Genomic DNA, 14,553 nt, shown 5'->3' with positions numbered 1-14,553 from the left:
ACTAGAACAAAAAAAACATAGTAAATGGGACTTGATAGTAAATAACTAGAGAACATAATTAACATTCAAGATTTTCTAATGTTTGAGGCTTCCATATCGATAGGATCCTTGTTACCTCCTAAAGTAGGCGACAAGCCAAGGTGGGCTTCAATTTTCCCTAGTTTGTTGACCATGTTGCACATTAATATCTACAAATCATCCATCTAAAGAAGCATCTCTTCTCTAACAATGTTCGTATCCACCAACACATGGCCCAACAACAACTTGAGGTGTCAGTAAGATCCATTATATGTATATACTAATTGAGGCAACCATGGGAGTGCCCAGTATCTGGAATCCATCCCACCACCTCGGCAAGGGCCTCAAAGTTAGTGACGCATTATTTCTCATCTATCACATTTAGCTTGGGTGATTTCCTCTTGAATGCTTGTTGGAGTAAACTTGTGATAACAAACGGTAGAGTTTTTAGCCCATTGTTGGGCTATGGGGCATTTAATGTCCCTGTAATAAGCAGCACCACGGTAAACCTGCACTCTCAATCTTGGCATGGTCTCCACCAAAGAGGGGGATTGTAAGAAATTGCAAAGAAAGAGTTGTGAGGAGCGAGAATTCCACAAAGATAAGCAAGCAAGAAGAGGAGGGTGCAAGTGGAGGAGGCAGATGAGGCCAAAGGGTGAGATTGTGCATCGACAAAAGGGAGAGAACTTGGATCTAGGAAAATCGACGAGGAAGGACTTAGTTGGAGACCAAGAAAAAACGAGGAAAAAGAAACAAAAAGAGCTCTAATGGACCAAGAGAATGACCTTAACACAATAAATTCAACAAATAAAATCCTCAAATTCACTGAGGGGGGTGAATCGTTGCAGGGAGAAAAATATAAAATGATACAGAAATTACCAATGCTCCTTCTAAATCCTTACAACCGGGCCAAAAACTCACAAAATATACCAAACACTATTCAACTGAATGTACAATATACGAGTGCATACAAATTGTTAGCCACTATCATCGTATGCAAAGGGATGGCTTAGTGTGCCATCATAATTATTTTCCTACCAAAATGACCAATGTGTGAATTCAGAGCAGGCTTACAAATCGCACTAGTCTTCCAAGTACGAGGGGAGTTAACAGCCTGATGATACTACAAATGCTAGGGGAAATATGTCATTAAACTAGATGGGAGCAACATGACCGACGGGGTGGTAACGCGATTATGGCACATACATAAGCCAACGCGATGGGACGTGAGTTTTAAGTTCACGAGGAGTGGCAATGCCACACACCCCCCTCCCCAACATCTAAATTAAGTATTAAGTTTTGAATTATATATTAAATTTATTAAAAATATAATCAAATATATTCGGACAAAAAAAAGAACAAAAATTGTAAGCTATGAAATTCTATTAATCCGCAAAAAAGCGTACATCAACACATATTATTCTTCTTCTTGCCACAGTCTGCCACCAGGGAAACCAGATCAGTTGTGAAAGAGCAAGCTTTTAGTCCAAAATAATACATGGATAATATAAGAATTGAGTTCATAACCTGTCTCTGCATAACATGCGGTAAACATAGAAGATAACATGTTGCAAAATTACACCCTTGCTGCCAAAACTTTGAGAGAGTTGTAGACATCAAGTTGAAGTGTTAACGCCATATGTTGTGGGAACCATGGTGTTGACTAAGAAGATGGTGGTGAGGTTGTCTTGTCACCCTCCTTTCCTTCATGGGCACCTTGATCTAGGAGGATTTCCTAGTGAAAGAAGTTGATGGCTCATTTAGATGTTGATCCTGAAGGATGACGGTCAAATAGGACGAAATGAAGGGGGAAGAGGATATGGACGACCAGGGGTAGAGAGAAGAAGGATGTGTTGTGAGCATCCTAGGTTAGTTAGATTATTGTTTGGCTTATTTCCAGTGTGTCAAATATGGACAAGGAGAATTGTGAGGGTGGATGAAATAAGGGACAAGATTATGTGGAGGAAATTCTCCAATAACCATCTATTAGAAAGTTTAGCATTAGGAGATTTGTACATGAGCTTCTTAAGAATATTGATGGTTATTTGAGATTCTCCCTCCACCATTAACTCGGTGTAACCTTATTGTATGACTATGTGCAAGAATGTTTCCAATGTGAAGAACTTTGTAACATCGTTGGTAGAACATCCCAAGGCATCTACTACTACGAAGAGGGGGTTACCTTCATCATCCAGGAAAACACCACCATAACCAGCATGGTTTGGGTTTCCTTTTGTGATCCGAATCAGATCCATAAATGACTGTCAAAGAACCGTGACTAAATCAGATCGAACAAATCTCGAATGAAATCCAAAACAACAATCGGAAACACCCTGAACCAGTGGCCATGGCAGCCGACGCGAAACGACGAGGACATCGGTCAAAGCGATGCACGATTAGCACCAAGCGCTGGGCAAACAGGGCTGAAATGGTAGAGCCTTAAGCACTCGGCCACATTGGGAGCCAGAGGACCATGGGTGGAGAAACGAAAAGCGCCATTGTACGAAGGTGGGACCGATGACCTAGAAACCGGCGGTTTGATCGGGGCGCCCTTGAACGGTAAGAGGTTTTGGAGAAAGCGGAGCGATCACACTCAGGGATCGACGCGTGGCAGCGGAGGTGAGAGAAAAACCACCGTGATCGCGCGTTATCGGTCGAGCAAGTCAACTGCGCTCGACGTGTGTATGATGTTCGCTCTGGAGGAGCCAAGATCAGACGGCTGAGATTGCGCCTGATAGACAGAAGCAGAATCGACAGGGAATTAAGCCATGATTTAAGGGGATTTGGAATCCGTTGACTGCCACGGTGGAGAAAAAACGTATCCACGACATAACCGAAGAAACGAATTGACGAACAGGCTGGCGTTGTTCCAATGGAGACACGTGGCTACTTCCTAAGCGCTCATGCTGACGTCGAACAGGGAACTCCAAGCGCACAGGCGGTAGGCGAATTGACGTAGGTAGGAGAGGAACCGAACAGGCATGGAGATTGAATGGCTAAAGCCATGAACAGAGACAGTCGAATAAGAATCGAGAGAGAGAGAGAGAGAGAGAGAGAGAGAGAGAGAGAGAAGAGTCCAAGCGACCAAGAGAGACAGTGAACAGTAAACCCTGAGAGGAGGACTGAACATAGAGAACAGTAAAGCCAAGCAAAGGAGACAGAGGGTCGAGCTGACCACAGGCAGCATCAAGCACCAGAGAGCTTGAAGAATCAAGCTTTCCCATAGAGGAAGCTGTCCGGATTGAGCATCACAATTGGCTCTTTCCACTGTAGACCAAGGGTCACAGAGCTGGTAGGAAGAACAAGAGTCTATGTACTCCGAGTGGCTTGGGGAATCCAAGAACCACCCTGCCAAGCAAAATCTACTCCAGGAGAACTCATATTGAGTCCCTGTATTGTAATTTCTCTACTGAAAGACACAATAAAATAAGGCCACCACTGAAGCTGGACCGGAGACGTAGCCCTGGAGAATAGGGTGAACTCCTTATTAAAAAGTATTTGTGTCTTTGTGTTGCTTATTGTATTTCTCTACTATCTTTCTACTTATTTTCTGTGTATTGGCAATCTGATTGATCCGTTGCTTAAATAACATAGAACACACACACCATCACATGAGTCTGTAATACCTTTTGTTTAATAAATCTTCAATTGAGGTCACTCATAGGGTGATTATCAGATCAACTGGTATCAGAGCACTAGGCTGTAAGGTTAGAAAAGCTTGTGTTGGTTTAGCTGTGAATGCTCACTAGATCAAAGCTCAAATTAGGAGAAGGAGAGTTGGTGGAAACTAATCCTGAAATTGGGAGAGTCTAATCTCGAAAGACAATGTTAGAAAAAGGTTCTATAGGGTCAGACCCTCAATTCATAGAAAGTTTCTTGGCTATAAAGTCTATGGTAGAAGAAATGTATAGGGACTTTAGAAAGCATAAGGGTGAAGATTCATCAGGCTCTAAGCAAGATAAAGAAGAAGATGAATCTCATTCCCATGACCACTCAAAAGGAAAGGGAAAGGAAGAAAGCTTCCCTACACATCCTAATAGCCATGTGCATAATAAGAAAGCATCTTTGATTAAGTTAGATGTTAAATTTGATTTGCCTATATATGATGGAGAGCTAAATGCTGAAAAGTTGGACAATTGGATTAGACAAATTGATGTGTAATGCAGAGTACAAAATATAGACTTAGACAAGAGTAAGATTCAGTTGGAAAGCCTTCGCCTAGGGTGCACTGCCTTGGTTTGGTGGGAAGGCAAAACCCGAGCTGATATGAGGAAGCATGGTAAGACCATCTCTGTCTGGAGTGAATTTGTTACTGCAATCAAAAAGCAGTTCTATCCATTGGCCTACATGCAACAAGCCATGATGAGTTGGCAAACTCTTCGGTAGTTGAAAGGGCAAAGTGTACAAGGGTATACTCAAGAGTTCAGAAAGAGAGCATTAATGTTGGGTATTTCATTAGACTCACCAGAAACTCTTTTGAAGTACATTGGTGGTCTACACAGCTACATGAGGCATACCATCTGTTATCACTTAGAACTATAAACATTTGTATATAATCCTTTGTCCAAGTTCAATGTCAAAAGTTGGTGTCAAATTGTTTTTGTATTATGTTTCTTACTTAGGGTTGGAGCTTTAAAGGTGTTTGATTTGAATTATACTCTAACCCTATTGGTCATCCTCCACCATCATGGTTTCATAAGCTATGTCTTGTCTTATCCATGTCATCGATCCTTTCCGTAATTTCGCAGCGCAGTCTCTTATTGGTCAGTTTCGCAGCGTAATCATTGTTTAACCATTCCGCAACGCGTCATCATCAAGCCGTTTCGCAGCGCATTATGACAATTCAAAACTCACCGCGCTGCGAAATCGCAGATTCATGCGTTTTGCAGCGAATATTTCTCAAAGGGTCAAGTCTGTTGATGAGTCACCAATTTCGTCCTCTCATGTCAGTTTGCGTACCTCCCAAACGCTCATTAACCATCACTCCACCAATAGATTTGTAGACATGCTCATAAATATTTTTTCAAATGGGTTTTACCGTGCATGGATCTTTATGATGATCGTAAATGATGCATAAGTGACCAGCCTGTGTGATGATATATTTGAGTTTGCAAGTGAAGCTGTTTTCAAGTGAGCCCGATTACAAGCGAGGCCGAGTTAAAAAAGAATTGAATCACCATTTTAGTTGAAGCTGTTGGTCGTTGTCTGTGCGAAAATTTCAAAAACAAAATGGAGAGGAAAGAACATAGGTCTGGAAAATGTCAGAGAACAGAGCCTGAAGGTTTAGACCTAGCATTAAGAGATGAAGGCGTGAAGAAAGCCTTCAAGGATGCCGGCTGTTGGAATTTCTGTAAGAAGCTGCAAGGTGGCCATGCTCAGGTAACAAAGGATTTTGCTTTAAACTTTACCGGCTTGAATTCTAAAATAGCTATGTTAGAAGTTCAAGTGTCTCTGGAGGCAATAGCTGCTGTAACTGAGATTCCAAGAGGGGGGCAAGAATGGTTCAAGAATTTTAAGTTTGATATGAACCCCTGCAAAGAGTTTTTAAAAGAGGCATATGTGAATGAAGACCTAACAAAAGCAGTGCCTAGAAACTATGTTAAGGAGCACTATGCCCTTCTTCTCACCTGTATTTAGAAGTACTTGACCTGTGAGGGAAGATATAATAAGGTCTACTCTTATCACTTTAAGTTGTTGTTACATTTTATTGGTAAAGCATCCATAGACATTCCCTTCTATTTGTTTCGTAGTCTGAGCAAAATGTGTGACAAAGTGCAATTAAGGAAGGATGACTGTGAAACATCTTTATTTCACCATGGTTTGGTTAAATTGTTAGTTTTGGATGGTCTTCAGAAAATTGGTAGAGACTGGAACTCGTTCATTTTCATGGCGGGTTTCCAAAGTAAAACAGGTTTTACTCCACAGCCAGTTAGAGAAAAAGAACAATCAGTTGAAGAACCCATGCTAGCTGAGCTTAGAAGGGAGGCAAAAGGTAAAAAGAAAGCCAAGTCACAGTTGAGAAAGTCAGTGAAGCCATTGATCATTAAAGAACAACCTCAGACATCAGCAAAAGAAGAAGCTCAGCCTAAGAAAACTGTACCTGGACCAAGTGGATCTGAAACAGTGTCAAGAGTTAGGACAAGGAGCCAAATAAGTAAAGAAAAAGGCAAAGCATTAGCTGTTGAAGAAAGCCCGGTATCTAAGGCAAGCCTGAGTGATTTGTTGGAGGCCATTGAGTTTGAGCAAATTGAACCGGTGCACATTGAACCAGTGCACATTGATTTAACACAGTCATCACCAGAAAGCACCAAGAAGCCTAGAGCTTCAAAAAGACTGAGGTTTGATGAACCAGATGATGAATTCATCTTCAAACCAAGGAGACCTATTACAAGAAAGCAAGTAAAGGAAGCCGAGAAACTGCCTAGAACAGAGGTAGCTGAGGAATTGCCCAGAACAGAGGAGGCAGAGAAAATCAAGCAAAAAAGCACAAATAGAACAGTCATCATTTCCCAAGGAGGTAATGTTATAGCCATAAGGAACCGGTTAGAAGCAGCAAAAGATGAAATTGCTAAGGTGAAGAATGCCACTAGGGAGTTTGCTGTCAGGTATGCAAATTATCGAAAAGCTGTATTGAAAGGAAGTAAAAACCTAGTAAGCCAGGTGGATTCAGTAGCTGATGTTTACACATGGACAGTTCCAGCTCTCAAACAGGCCAAATTCATCAAAAAGATAAACATGTGTTTAAGAGCTGAAAACAAAGCTATGAAGAAGAGGATTGAAGATTTGGAAGCTCAGCTAGGTCAGTGGAAGAAGGTTGCAGACTTAAAGACACAGCTAGACCAATTAGCTGATAAATGAAGTGTTGTTCAAAGAAAGGTGTTGTTCTAAGTTTTGTAAAATTTTGCTTAGTTTCATTATTTTGAGGACATCTAGATCCCTGCCATATGTAAAGGAGTTTTAGCAATTAAAGGTATAAGCAGTAAATACCTTAGGGCAAATACAAGTTGTTTTAACAAATACAGCAGTTTCGTAGCGCGCTACGAAACTGCTGTAGGTGGCGTTTTCAAGGCAAATAAACAGTTTGGTAATATGTGCGGGAATTTTCAAAAGGGAACACCTAAAGGTTACGTGGAAGATCAAATGAAGACATCCCAGCCATTCTGATCAAGACAGGTGTGCCTTCAAAAAGGTGAAATGTGTTAACCTTAGGGTAAATTTTTCGGTTATAAAGCCACTTTATTGTTGGTCATAGGGTGTTGAATGAATTGCCTACATGGAATTTTGGCTTGCACACCTGTCCATTAACGAAGCCTCCAACTCATTAGGAAACATGGTGGTGTTCTATCGTTTTTGGGTTATTAAAGAGACTTAAAGTACATGCTGCTGCATATTCGAAGTGATGGGGGACCAGAACCGAAAAGTAAGGGATATTCTCAGCCAACACGGAGCAGATTAAAGCCTTCAGTATCCAAAGCCAACATGGGGCATTAACTGCTCATCTCATGCCATCTCAGCCAAACGAAAAGAAACCAGGTGTCAAAGCTGCAAGGAGGAATCATTCTACGAGGGAAATAGAGTTAGAGTTATAATTAAATTAGAACTCTTTAGAACTTCAGTTAGTGGTTATTGTATTAAATAGTTTGTTGCAAAGCAGATAGGTGTCATTAGTGACAGTCATCGAGCTCCCCTCATGCTGGAGGAGGAAGCTCCAAGTAGTTAGAGTTATGTTTCTATATATAGCTGAATCATCTATGTAATGAGGGTTGGATATTTTTTAGAAAACAGAGTATTGTTTTGGCTTGTGTAAAAACTTAGTTTCAGTAATACAATTTGCTGCTTGTCTTCTCAGGATTCATACAATGTTTCAATGCTCAAGATATGTGGTTTTTCTTTATCCTTAATGTTTTTACAGTTGTATAAATACACAATCACTCAGAATTCACTTTGCTGCTCTGATTTCCTGTGTGTATTTGTAAGCTGAGGTTTCTATGAGATGTGTTTTGAGTATTTAAACATCACATGCCCTGACTTCTATGTATGAGTAGTGTTATAGTTTACTGAAGGATGATGAACTCCATAAGCCCAATGGAAGTCTTTGTAATATCCGTCCAGCCAGCATGTTTGTTAAATTCATCTTACAAGAGTTAGCCATCTTATCAATATTCAAAATCAATAACCTTTTGAGAGAGCCCTCTCAGGCTAGGGAGGCTAATCCTTAGTCAAAAGATTGGTCTGAAACAGTTACACAGAGTCTACCTGGTCAGCAGCCCTTCAGTGCTTGATTTTGTGATAACACCATCCTCATATTGAATCCCACTAGTATAGATGAGGTATCTGTACAAGCTAGTCATCTAGAAGTTAGAGGAAAGAATGGAAATCCAGAAGTTGGGGGACCATCCCAACCCACTGTAAGCAAGAGCAAGGATAAAAGAAAGTAGAAGTGGAAAGCAAGAAGGCTAACACTGCATAGAAAGGCAAAGCTTCATGCACTCACTGTAAAAAGGAGGGGCATGATGATGAGCACTATTGGATTCTGCATCCAGAGCTGAGGCCTAAGAGGTTCGAGGGCAAGAAGAAGGAGACTGTTGTAGCTATTCAGAAGGATTTGGGGTCAGACTCGGGAGATGAAACAATCATTGCAGCCACAGGCATAAAAGGTTATCTACTTTAGAGAATGCTGAAATCAAGAAGCAGGTGCAGGAGTTGCTCGAGAAGGGGTTCATCAGGCCTAGCACATCACCATGTGGGTCACCAATCGTTTTGGTGAGAAAGAAAGATGGCTCGTGGAGAATGTGCATTGACTGCCGAGCATTGAATAAGATAACAATAAAAAATTGTTATCCCCTTCCTCGCATAGATGATCTTCTAGATCAATTGAAGGAAGTTGTTTATTTCACCAAGCTGGATTTGCACAGTGGATACCATCAGGTCAGAGTTGCAGAGCAAGATGCATGGAAGACTGCTTTCAAAACAAAGCAAGGATTGTATGAATGGCTGGTTATGTCTTTTGGCTTGACCAATGCCCCTGCTACTTTCATGAGATTAATGAATGATGTACTCAGACCTTTTCTTGATGATTTTGTTATTGTGTATCTGGATGACATTATGATTTTTAGTAAAACGTGGGAAAAACATTTAAAGCATGTTAAGCAGACATTAGATGTCTTGAAAAGAGAAAAATTGTATGTTAAACTCTCCAAATGTGAATTTGGCAAAACCTCTCTAAATTATTTGGGTCATATAGTAGGGGGAGGTGAATTGAAAATAGATCCCTCTAAAGTGGCAGTCATTGTAAACTGGCCTAAACCCAAGTCTGCTACAGAAGTGAGAAGCTTCTTAGGAGCAGCACAGTATTGGAGGAAGTTCATTTCAAATTTTTCCTCAATTGCAGCTCCCTTACATGCTTTGACAGGATTGAACAAGGTGTTTCAGTGGGGAGGAAAACAACAGAAAGCCTTCGACACCTTGAAAGAAAAAATTAGTACAACACCTATACTAGCACTGCCAGATCTACAAAGACCATTTGAGATCCAAACTGATGCCAGTGACTATGCCATGGGAGCAGTGTTGACACAACACGGTAAACCCATATGTTATCATTCTGAGACTTTTAATCCTGCAGTAGTCAACTATCCTACCTATGATAAAGAATTGTATGCATTAGTTCAGAGTGTGAAAAAGTGGAAACATTACTTAATGGGCAAAGAAACAGTAATACATTCTGATCATCAGCGACTTCAATATCTACACTCCCAAACTAAGTTGCAACAATCAAGACATTGCAGATGGATGGGTTTTCTACAACAGTTTCATTTAGTCATCATATATAAAAAGGGCATACATAACAAGGTTGCAGACATGTTATCTAGATCCATTATAAATGCATCTACCATACTTCAGCATAATTCTGTGCTGCACGAAAGCTACATAGAACAGTATGCTCAAGACATGGGGATGTATATGCAACTTTGAGTCAAGGAAAAAGAGTAGAAGAACTGGACTACCATGTGAAGGACCGACTCTTATATCATTGTGGGAAATTCTGCATTCCACAAACTGAGAGAGCAAAGATAATTAGGGAAGCACACACTTCTCTGATATCAGGTCACTTTGGGGTAAGTAAAACAGTTGCACAACTGCAAAGGTTCTGCTATTGGCAAAGAATGAGTGAGACAATTTCTATATATGTAAAGGGGTGTGCTATGTGTGCTAAAAGCAAGCCCAGCAACATAAAACTAGGCTTATACACTCCCTTGCCAGTTCCTTCTCACCCTTGGGAAAGCATTTCCATGGATTTCGTGGGAGGACTACCTAAATCTAGGAAAGGTCATGATTATCTATATGTTTTTGTGGATAGGTTCAACAAAATGTGTATTTTGATACCCTGTAGTAAACAGATTACAGCTGAACAAACTGCAAAATTATTCTTTGAACATGTATGGGTTCATTTCGGATTACCCACTTCTATTATATCTGATCGAGACACCCAATTTGTGGGAAAGTTTTGGTCCAGTCTGTGGGAACTAATGGACACCAAATTAAAGAAAAGCACAACTTTTCATCCACAAACAGATGGCCAGACAGAAGTAGTTAACATGACAATGATCCAGTTACTGAGAGGATATTGCAGCAAGCAACCTAAGCTTTAGGATGAACACTTGTGTCATGTGCAACATGCTTACAATAGAGCCAAACACTCTTCTACCCAGAGATCTCCTTTTGATACCTGCTTTGGTTTCATACCAAGGTCTCCCTTGGATTTTGTCTTTGGTAAAGATACCATGGTTGAGGGACACAATGATGTGGACAACGCAACCAGGTTCATTGAACAGATCCAGGAGATCCACCAGGTAGTACAGGAATAGCTGGAAAGGAGCCAGGCCAAGTACAAGGCTAGGCATGATAAGCATCGGATGGAGCATAGTTTTCAAGTTGGAGACCAAGTCTGGCTATATATCAGCAAGGACAGGATGCAAGGTGAAGGCAAGAAGCTAAAACCTATCAGGTATGGACCCTTCAGGATACTTGAGAAGATTGGTGAAAATGCTTTTCGCCTTGATCTGCCAGCTTACTTGCACATCTACTCAGTCGTGAACGTAGATTGCTTGAGGTTGTTTGAACCGTCAATGATTGAGGACCCTGAAGAGCAGATTCAATTACCTTTTGTTGATGACCTGCTACCTGAATATCTTAATGAGTTGCAGGAAGATACAGTTCTGGACAGGAAGGTAAGGACGATGTGCAGTGGACAGGTGGAATACCTCAAGATTGGGCTTAAAGGTTCGAAGCCGAGTAGTGCGAAGTGGATTGAGATTGGACAAGTGAGACAACAGTTTCCTCACTTAGTCGATCCTTGGAGAAAACCAACTTTTGGTGGTCCAAAAGCTTTTCAGTAGGGAGGGCGTGATCCGAATCGGATCCATAAACGACTGTCAAAGAACCGTGACTAAATCAGGTCGAACAAATCTCGAATGAAATCTAAAACAGTAATCGAAAGCACCCTGAACCAGTGGCCATGGCAGCCGGCGCAGAACGACGAGGACCTCGGTTAAAACACGTTGACCGAGGCCCATGGAGACTGCGCAAGAGGTCGATGTAGCCCCTGGGAGCCCCGGAATGGGAAAAGGAGTTGATTTTTGATCGCTGGGCGAACAGGGCTGAAATGGTAGAGCCTTAAGCACACAGTCACGTTGGGAGCCAGACGACCATGGGCGAAGAAACAAAAAGCGCCATCGTACGAAGGTGGGACCCACGACCTAGAAACCGGCGGTTTGATCGGGGTGCTCTTGAACGGTAAGAGGTTTTGGAGAAAGCGGAGTGATCACACTCAGCGATCGACGCATGGCAGCGGAGGTGAGAGAAAAACCGTCGTGATCGCGTGTTATCGATCGAGCAAGTCAACCATGCTCGACATGCGTATGACATTGGATCTGGAGGAGCCCAGATCGGACGGCTGAGATTGCGCCCGATAGACAGAAGCGGAATTGACAGGGAATTAAGCCGCGATTTAAGGGGATTTGGAATCCGTTGACTGCCACGGTGGAGAAAAAACGTATCCACGACATAACCGAAGAAACGAATCGATGAACAGGTTGGCGTTGTTCCGATGGAGACACGTGGCTACTTCCTAAGCGCTCATGCTGACGTCGAATAGGAAACTCCAAGTGCACAGGTGGTAGGCGAATCGACATAGGCGGGAGAGGAACCGAACATGCATGGAGATTGAATGGCTAAAGCCATGAACAGAAACAATTGAATAAGAATCAAGAGAGAGAGAGAGAGAGAAGAGTCCAAGCGATCAAGAGAGATAGTGAACAGTAAACCCTGAGAGGAGGACTGAACACAGAGAGCAGTAAAGCCAAGCAGAGGAGACAGAGGGCCGAGCTAACCACAGGCAACATTGAGCACGAGAGAGCTTGAAGAATCAAGCCTTCCCATAGAGGAATCTGTCCAGATTGAGCATCACAGTTGGCTCTTTCCACTGTAGACCAAGGGTCACAGAGTTGGTAGGAAGAACAAGAGTCTGTGTACTCCGAGTGGCTTGGGGAATCCAAGAGCCACCCTGCCAAGCAAAATCTGCTCCAGGAGAACTCATATTGAGTCCCTGTATTGTAATTTCTCTGCTGAAAGACACAATAAAACAAGGCCACCACTGAAGCTGGACCAGAGACGTAGCCCTGGAGAATAGGGTGAACTCCTTATTAAAAAGTGTTTGTGTCTTTGTGTTGCTTACTGTATTTCTCTGTTGTCTTTCTACTTATTTTTTGTGTATTGGCAATCTGATCGATCCATTGCTTAAATAACACAGAACACACACACCATCACATGAGTCTGTAATACCTTTTGTTTCATAAATCTTCAACTGAGGTCACTCATAGGGTGATTATCAAATCATTTTGAGGCTCCATCGAAGTTGTATTTGATGAAGCCTAGAGGGGTAGGGACTAAGAAGAAGGAGATGACAGGGAGTGGTAAAGACGAGAGCACACAGAGGAGGAAGAGGATGGTCGAATGTTGGAGAGGGAGGAGAGGATGGAAGATTATGTCAGAGAAGATTCCCAGTTTGAGGAAATCCAGGAGAGAGGATGGTGGTTTCCTGGGCTCTTTGTAGAGGTATGGATCATACAAACTGAGGGTCATAAGATTTTTTTTGAAAATGTTACCATTCCTCTCTTTCCAAAGGGACCATAAAATGAATCTCGGAAATAGTTCCTTTGCTCGATTGAGAATATCGTAATTGAAGGGGGAGGATTTCCAAGATGAGATGGCATTCAAGAGTGTGATGCTTCTACGATCATATTGCTTGAAGGTGGAGGCTAGCTTTGTCCAAATACACTTAGCAAAGGCATAGTTTATAAACAAATGCTTTATTGTTTCTTGGTCTGATTGGTTGAAATAACAAAGGGAGGGGCCTTCATAACCTCTCTTGATGATTTTTGCCCATGTTAAAGCCCTTTTCCTTGCTAGGAGCCACAAAAAAGGTCAATCTTGGGTCAAGTTTTTAGATTCCAAATGTGGAGCCAGATTGGATCCTTGGATACTTAGTCTAGATCTATAGCAATGGAGCAGAACTCCTTTACAATGAATTGACTAGTTAGTTGACGACCCCATTGTAGTTTGTCATTGCCTAAATTAACAATAGGAATACGCCTTTATGATAGTTGAATTTCTAGCTTTGTCCAATCCTAGGCAAGGAGATCCAAGGGCCAATATTCAATTGTTTGACAATGTTGCCATCATGAGTTTGTTGTTTTAAGACCCCAATATTGATTGACTTAGGTGTAGCCATTAATAATCAGGAAGGTTTTTAGATCTCATAAGTGTGCTTGCTATCCTAATTTGGGCATTTATTGCCAGGAGTCTTCCCAAAAATTAACTAAACTCTCACTTCTAACATCCCAAAAACTATGCTTCTATATGAGAGAGTTGTTGCCATTTGCTAGATTCCAAATGTTATGCCCTAGATAGAATTCTCTTGCTTTAGCTTTTGGACCAAAGCTTGATGTGCACTGTATTTTTATGCCAAATAAATTTCCATAGTTCTTGGCCTCCTTGGATACCATGCCACCATAACTTGGTGGATGTTGAGTCTTTGTAGATAGTTCTAGGCTGTGGAACTGTGCCAAAGCATCTAAAGTAAGGTTTTGATTTAAATGGATGACCAGTGCATTAAACCTTTAAACAAATGTAATTTCTAAGTATTTATGAGAAAATTGAAGGGTTGGTTTTCACTCTTTACAGAATTAATCTTTAAATTGTTTTGAAAGTAGAAATAAAGAAAGTATATAACTTGTTAAACATTCATATGAATATTTAATTTATCATATACAATAGATGCGTGTAGAAGTTTTCTACAACCAAACAAAACACGTTGAGGAGATGACATAAGGCAACAATTAAAAGATTTAGAGGAATTAACTAGGACAAATTGTTCAGATCTTAGACTTTTGTGATCCATAATGATAATATGATTGTCTTTCGAATTAATCACATTCTTGAGATTTGGTCAACGTTTCGAACTAACTAATGTGGTTC

The sequence above is a fragment of the Pinus tabuliformis genome, chromosome 6, assembly GCF_031772625.1.
Source record: "Pinus tabuliformis cultivar Carrire ecotype Pingquan chromosome 6, CPIR1, whole genome shotgun sequence".
Taxonomy (NCBI): domain Eukaryota; kingdom Viridiplantae; phylum Streptophyta; class Pinopsida; order Pinales; family Pinaceae; genus Pinus; species Pinus tabuliformis.
The sequence above is the reverse complement of the archived record's forward strand: the minus strand, read 5'-3'. Positions refer to the sequence as shown.